We start from the raw sequence: 7580 nt of genomic DNA, 5'->3' as shown, positions 1-7580 counted from the left end.
GAGTTATTAAAACTATTATATTTGGAAATGTGTAGAAAAATCTTCTTTCTGTTTTAACAGAAATTGGGGATAAAATAATGACGGGGGCTAATAATTCAGAAGGGTTAATATGTTTGACTTAAGCTGTATATTTAAAATATATTAAGAAGAATTTAATAAACTCTTTTGAAGTGCATTTATTTGGTATAGTTATGAGTTTAATTACATTAAGCATTACCAATTATTCAGACTGTATATACCCAGTATGTGTATTATTTAACTATAATTTAATTATTTAGCTAATTTTAACATATAAATGTGAATCTATATCTCACTCAGTTAATCTTAAAGTTTTATTAAAAGGGCACCTTTTTTCAAGATTTCAGAATGATCTCCAGAATGTGTCTGTAAAGTTTCGGCTCAAAATACCCATCAGATTATTTAGTATACCTTTGTGAATATTAAAAATGTGAGCAGTTTTTACTTTGTAGCTGTTTTTGTTGCCTGTGGCATTAATGTGAATGAGCTAGTTCGCCCCGCCTACCGTTCCCACGTGCGTGTCAGATACAAAGAGAACGCTTACTATTGCTATGATGGGTGTAGCTTCTCCTGCAGCGTCTCGCACATAAGCAGCACAGTGACAGACAAGAATGAAGCAAATCTCCAAGGGAGGTTGTTGGGGGATTTGGGGTTGGGATCCTAACATCAGAAAATAAAAAAATAAAAAAACATCTTACAAACAATGATTTTCATCATTGGTGCCCTTTAAAGGGAAATCTCAGAAATGTACACAAAAGCATGGTAATATTAATTAATAACAAAAAGAGTTAATTTTATATTTTAAAATAATAGCACTACACTGAAAAAAATAAATCATAATTTAAAGATGATTCTTTAAATTTCCTTTTTTTTACATTAAGTGTTTGTGAACAATTTATTTGGACAAAATTTGAACAAACAAATGAAGATATTACTCAATTTAATTTGTTTGATTAAATTAATTCATTCATTCATTCATTTTATTTTCCGCTTAGTCCCTTTTATAATCTGTAATATACACTCATTAATATCAATAATAATACACACATTATTAATAATACACACTCATTCACACACTACAGACAATTTAGCTTACCTTAATTCACCTATAGTGCATGTCTTTGGGCTTGTGGGGAAAACTGGAGCACCTGGAGGAAAACCACGCAGACACGGGGAGAACATGCAAACTCCACACAGAAACCGGCGACCTTCTTGCTGTGAAGCGATCCTATTACCCACTGTGCCACCTTGCAGCCCCTTGTTTAAATTCAACACATAAAAATTGTTTGCAGAAATCTTTTTTTTTCAGTGGAGCTTGGACATACCACATCGTAACTTATGTGCCTGTTATTATCTAGCAGTGAAATGCCAACTTATAAAATTGTCTTTAACTTCACAAATAGGTACAAATAACTGCAAATATCAACATAATAAAATGACAAAGATTACTGTTAGTTACATATCCATTAGCGAAAAATCCGAGGTGAGATTTTGTGCCATTTTTATCAAGAACAAAAAAGTAGTGTTATTTTTATGATATGAATTATGCAGTTCATACACTCATATTAGTGAAATACATTATAATAAATCAAATTGAATCATTCATATTTTACCTGAAGGCTATCCATGGTACATTTTTACACCGGATAACGGAGCTGATCCTTAATATCTTTCAACAATGATACATTCAAAGTGCAACCCTAAGAAAAGTTTCCATTTGACATTTCATCTTTAGACAATAGATGAAAAAAAGATGCAGTTTTCACTTAAAATTCTAAAAACCCCTTATATCATCTGCCGTCATCACATGCTTATTATTACAACACAACGTGCATATATAAATCTTATGGAGCCCATGCAAAATTGATCACAGACATTATGCATGGAAACAGGCATGTGAAGGAAAAGACACCTTCCTCGACTGGCACTTGACATCAAATGAGGGAGTTGTTGAAGCGTTACAGGTCTGCATGGAACGATGAATATTTAAACAGGGAATTAACAATTAACATGGTCCTCACACTTTCACAGGCTAAATAACTAAGTAGTTTTGCATCAGAAAATGAGACCTTGAGTGATGGAAACATGGTGAAATAATGATTTAACCTGTTATGGTTTGATCATGCTAAGTCAGGTTAAATCAGCACAGGGTATCTTATGGATAACCTCAGGCCTTGGAGATGTAGAATAAAAAGTTTTGGGAATGAGTCTGAATTGGTCTATATTTTGAGTACTGAATTTATATATATATATATATATATATATATATATATATATATATATATATATATATATATATATATATATATATATATATATATATATATGGCTGATTCCAGCGTTATGGACGTGACATTTGCAGTAAAAAATGAAACGTATATACTCAGAGAAGGTATATGTTAACAGTATATTGAAATATATGTTTATATTTTTCTTACCCCTTAACCATGGAGTTCAGGCATCAAAAAAATATCAGTCTATGCAGGTGTTTTATATTTAAAATGACGGCAAAATGAATGCGTTACGGACGTGACAAAAAAAAGACATGAGTTTTGTGAGTTGACATACTTTGTGAAAATTCTGTGAATAAAAATGCAGAAGCCAAAAAAATATATAACAGTCAAAAGGATAAGGGTTGGCTCTGCATGTGACATATATAATTCATTTTATTTACTTTTTCATTTTTGCATTAATGAGGAAAAACTATCGTTACGGACGTGACTTGTCTTCGTTACGGACGTGACTGCTCTGAAATTCACAGTTGACACATCATAAAAATCAGATAAATGCTTTCAAAACTTGACCAAAGACCTATTTGTGGATATCTGTTGGGAGTGTAAACCAATAAACTTTAACCTCTGAGACATCTGAATGGTAAGGTTGCACAATTAATCAAACTTAAATGGAGATCACCTTGTTATATTTAATACGTAATATGGCATGTGTGTTGTTAAAGGTTAACGCACGTTCGAATGTTCAAAACTCAATTCGGAAACAATGTTGCATGCTAACATAGTGCTTTTATACTCTGAATAATATAGAATTAATAATAAACATAATCAGCTATAATAGGCCTATGTTTATCGGGCTCCTAAAGTTAGTGTTTCCAGACAAACTTGAATTAAATCATTGACCGACTGTTGCGCAAGACCGTGTCTACGTGGAGAATATTTAAAATCTTTTGTCACAGATATGGCAACATTATATTTGACAGTTTTTTTTTAGTTTATTCTGGTTAATGTGTTAGTTGATGGAATAAATAGTTTAATTTCTCCACTCGCGCTTGCTTTCTTTTTCTCGTCGGCAGTCACTTCAGGAGAGGTTGCAAAAAGTTCATAGAGGACCAGGGTGAGAGAGAAGACTTTATTATGAAAGGTTTGTGTAGGCTATGTTAAACAAGCCTAGAAAATAGTCATTGGTTGTAGGCATGTGCGATGGATGACTATAATGTTTATATTTTTAGGCTATAGTTCATAACCGATTGTGTAAAATATTAAATTAAATATTTACAGCTGCAGGTCCTATCGATTTTCTAACAAATTTAATACTCCTATGATGTAGTTAAAGCTTAGATCAATATCAAGATTTTATTCTTATTTTGCCGCCTGTAAAATAATTTTAATAAGCACTCAAGTGCATTTGCCGGGTGCTGGAAATCTTTGAAAATGTTTTCATTTTAATGTAGGCTATAGCCTATTTTCAAGCTTTGAAAGTGCTTAGATTTTGGATAAAAGGCTTGGAAAATAAATTGTGTGGCTTTGATAATTTACCTTTATAAATAGTTATTTAATTAATAAATTAAAAAATATATTTATGCTCTGCATGAAATAAAAGCTCCGCTGTGGCCTGACCCGCGGCGTGCGCATTTTGAGCAGTGGGGAAAGTCCAAATGCATGGAGGTTATTGATTATGCGCACTGCGCGCCTCGCGTTGTCATTGCGCGCTTTGTGCGCTCCAGAGGAAAAGCATGTTACCTCAGTGGCGTCTTTCATTCTTCAATCAAATGAAAGCAGAGGCGAGGTTTCCTTAGAGGTGATAGCAGTGTATTGTCAAGATGACTACGGCGAACTTTTTAATGACGGAATAGAGCTGTGGTCGCTGTTTTAAGTCATCAAGTTGTAAGACTTTACAAATCTTGAATTTCATAATGTTATTTAAAAAAATTCAATTATAAAAACATTGACAGCAACACTCGCGCACAGCTGATTCAGTTGTTACCTATAGTGACATTCAAAAGAGCACCGCGCTTCTTTTTTCTTGTCAACATAAAATGCATTGCGGTGCGCCTCACGTCTCTGGAATGAAAAAGCGCGTTCGTTGTTATCGGCTTCTATGAGCAACACATATGTGTTAACTCGCAGGACAGTAACACGTGCAAACACACGTGCTTCATATGTTTTTGCCAAAGAAGCAAAATGAAAGAAGAATATTCTGGCCACAGTTTAACACAGGAGTTGACGAACCAGCGCTGATCCTGGTCGTCTGTGCTGCCTGGAGCCGCGTCATAAACTCAACTATATTCATGATATAAGTGCAGACTAATTAACAAACCAGCCTTTTTTCCATTTGGAAAATAACAGTTATTAATAGTTCTTATATACATTTTAAATAGCCTACATAGCCTAATCTACAAATCAAACAAAGACAAATATTTTATGATAACTTTGCACCAAACTGATGCTTTCATTTTACAGCTTATAAAACATGTATGCAAATTAATGCAGTATCACGTGTAAATAACAAAATTGTTATATGCTTAGCCTATACTTTACAAAATGTATAGGTTCAAAGCCTTATGGTTCATTTTCATTATCTTTCAGGCAGCGCGCGCGCACATGAACCGCAAGTAAGACAGAGGAATAGGTTAATAATCATAATTAAGACATAATCTTTAAACTAATGACTTCTATTAAAAATGTTGACAGGTTTTGTAATATTATAACAGCGGAGCATTAATTGAATGCATTTTTTCCATAAAGCAATCTATTTGAGGTAGCCTAATATTTAATTGACGGAAAAAACACGATTGGACAAACAGTCTATGCCGGTTCTTAAAAAGGATTCAGTTAAAGTTTTCGTTTTGTAATCTTAATTTGTCATTTAAGTGAAAAAGATCTAGAGAAGGATTTATTCATTTATTTATTTTTTGTTATTTTATTCAGTTTTTCTATGCTGCTAAAAAAACACTGCTGGTGCATGATGCTCGTTCTGTATGCTGTTCCAACACAATCTCACGGCATGTTAAAATAACCTAAATCAGTATTTTAAAATGCAATATTTAATGTGTCAGACAAAATAGGCACGTCAATATTTTTTTTATTAAATAATATTTTGATATTAATCTGTTAACGGTTAATATTCGGTTAACCAGCGGTTGTTGGTTGGCAAAATGAATCGAAATCAGCATTCCTAGTTTGGCATAAATTGTATCTTAACTATTTGATCTATTATTTGACGGTTAGTTAGCCTATCTACAAATGAAACAAGAAGTGCTTCAACACTAGGTGTTGCATCGCCAAAACACCAAGATTATGCGCCAATTATGGCAATATGTAAAATGTTATGTTCTTTTTATTAGACATTTATTTCTGAAATGTTACTAAAGTGGTTTATAGTTAACTGAAATGTTCAGTTATTGATATAACATATGGATATTATGTAATGTAAGTCAGTAATTGTAATGCAGCATCATAATGAACAAATATGCGCTAGTCATTGGCTTATATTAATAAGGAGTTCAAAAATGGTCACGTCCGTAACGCAAAATTGTGGTTGTTTAGAGCAAAGACCTGAGATGAGTTGGCGATCATAATTAGTATGGACATATTTTGACTTTGTATACAAAGTTTCATTTTATTTGTTATAATATTTATTCCACAATATAAACTTTTTCATTAAATCGTTACGGACGTGACACGTGACCGAAGCTGCGTGATGTCTTAAATATATAGCTCATAAATCAAAAGGGCAATAATGTTATGAAAAAGTAAGGGTAATTATTTATACTACAGACTCCAATCCTTCTGCAGAATGACTACTGTTAACATAAAGCATGGAAAAGGTGAGTCTTTAACCCCTTTTTTGAAAGCACGAAAAGTGGTTGGATGATAATGAAATTTACCATTGCAACAATCCTCATATTTCATGGATAAACAAACCAATTTCCTTAAAAATTCAACAAGAGCACATCATAACAATAAAATATATACCTTAATAAGCAAATTGAAATAGGTTTTGTTATTTTGGTCAAAAGTTTATTTTTTCATGATAAGGTTGACATTTTCATGGAATTGCTCATATATATGGTTGATTCTAGAATACATTTTGTGTCTCCAAGATAAATCTTTATTATTTTTTAAATATTTTTTTAATAACATTCAAATTAAACTAATCCAAATAATAAAAACAAACATCCTAAAATATCAAACCTTTCTGGGGCTGCGTGTGAGGAGAGGGATCTGTAAAATGAGATGCCGGATCAGATTTGAGAAGTGCCGGATCCGGCTTTGGCTTGTTTAACCCTGGGTAGACATTATGTAAATTATATATTATATTAAAAAATCATAATTACTTGACTTCCGGCCGCAACCATTTCTGATCTAGCAACAACCGCCAAATACTCTATTGGTTTAACGTAAGAAGGTCAATTGTTCCTTGATACCTACGTAGTAGGTTCAACTTAAAAATATCTACAAAGATGGTTTTATAAGCATATTTATCACTCCATAAAATGGCCATAGAATCAGAAGGTCCATGACTGACCACATATGGCTGGTATTGTGAATATTATGGTCTGGCTTGCAGCTCTTACAGACACACAAACACACACACACAGATACACACACATGCACAGCATAATGTACACTGAACATGGTACCATCAGAGTAACTTTAACCTATTTTGCTCACCAGATCTGTTAGGGATAAAGGCTAAATTATTATTAAACTTGATAAAAGAGAGTGATAAAGAAGTATGGTGTTGTATTTTGAAAAAACTGCCAGGGATTGGCAAAGAAACTTGGCCAGGACTAACTATCCACCTCTGCAGCATATGACAGTTGAGGTGAGTGATTTGACATGATTCAGCAACACACGTGTTTGTTGAAACAACCCCAATTAAATTTCACAACAAACACGATAAATTAACAAAAGATGTAACAAAACATACCTTATGCCTCTTCAGAGTGGAAATGAATGTGTAATTGCAAATCTTGCATTTCTTGTCCTGAGGCCAGTTTGAACTTTCCTCGTGCTGTTGCTGCTCAGTAACGCACAGTAAACAAATTCGCGTTCGCGTTTTCAAAATAAAAGTCCCAAATAGTGAGTGAAATATACGCTTAAAAAACTAAAGAAGGAAAACTATTATTGTTGTCTCACTAGAAAACGTTATTGCTTATCAAACGCAGCATGAGGCGTGTATATTAATCATCCCAGGGCTTTTTTATGATCTCAGAGCTTAATGACATGGCTGCTCAATAGGTCCGGATGACCGACCCATTCTGATTGGCCCGTTGTCCACCGGGGTTTTACACTTGTGGAATTTACATTAAAACGTGGAAACAG

The 7580-nt window shown here is 33.3% G+C and overlaps 1 long non-coding RNA gene across 11 annotated transcripts in view; it reads right to left on the bottom strand.

The window, feature by feature from the left end:
- Nucleotides 1-7298, bottom strand: part of LOC137490211 (uncharacterized) — a 180374-nt gene extending 173076 nt beyond the window's left edge. For 7 of the 11 annotated variants that reach the window (XR_012407950.1, XR_012407957.1, XR_012407952.1 and 4 more), the window contains exons 1-3: nucleotides 7186-7298; nucleotides 1115-1275; nucleotides 563-678 (exon numbers count right to left, since the gene is read on the bottom strand). This is a non-coding gene — a long non-coding RNA (uncharacterized lncRNA). The remainder of the gene's footprint in view (nucleotides 1-562; nucleotides 679-1114; nucleotides 1276-7185) is intronic. The other 4 variants (XR_012407954.1, XR_012407956.1, XR_012407953.1 and 1 more) reach the window with 1 other exon arrangement.
- Between the last annotated feature and the right edge of the window lie 282 nt (nucleotides 7299-7580).

This window comes from Danio rerio, chromosome 6 (assembly GCF_049306965.1).
Source record: "Danio rerio strain Tuebingen ecotype United States chromosome 6, GRCz12tu, whole genome shotgun sequence".
In the NCBI taxonomy this organism is placed as follows: Eukaryota; Metazoa; Chordata; class Actinopteri; order Cypriniformes; family Danionidae; genus Danio; species Danio rerio.
This window is presented reverse-complemented; position numbering and strand designations above follow the sequence as displayed.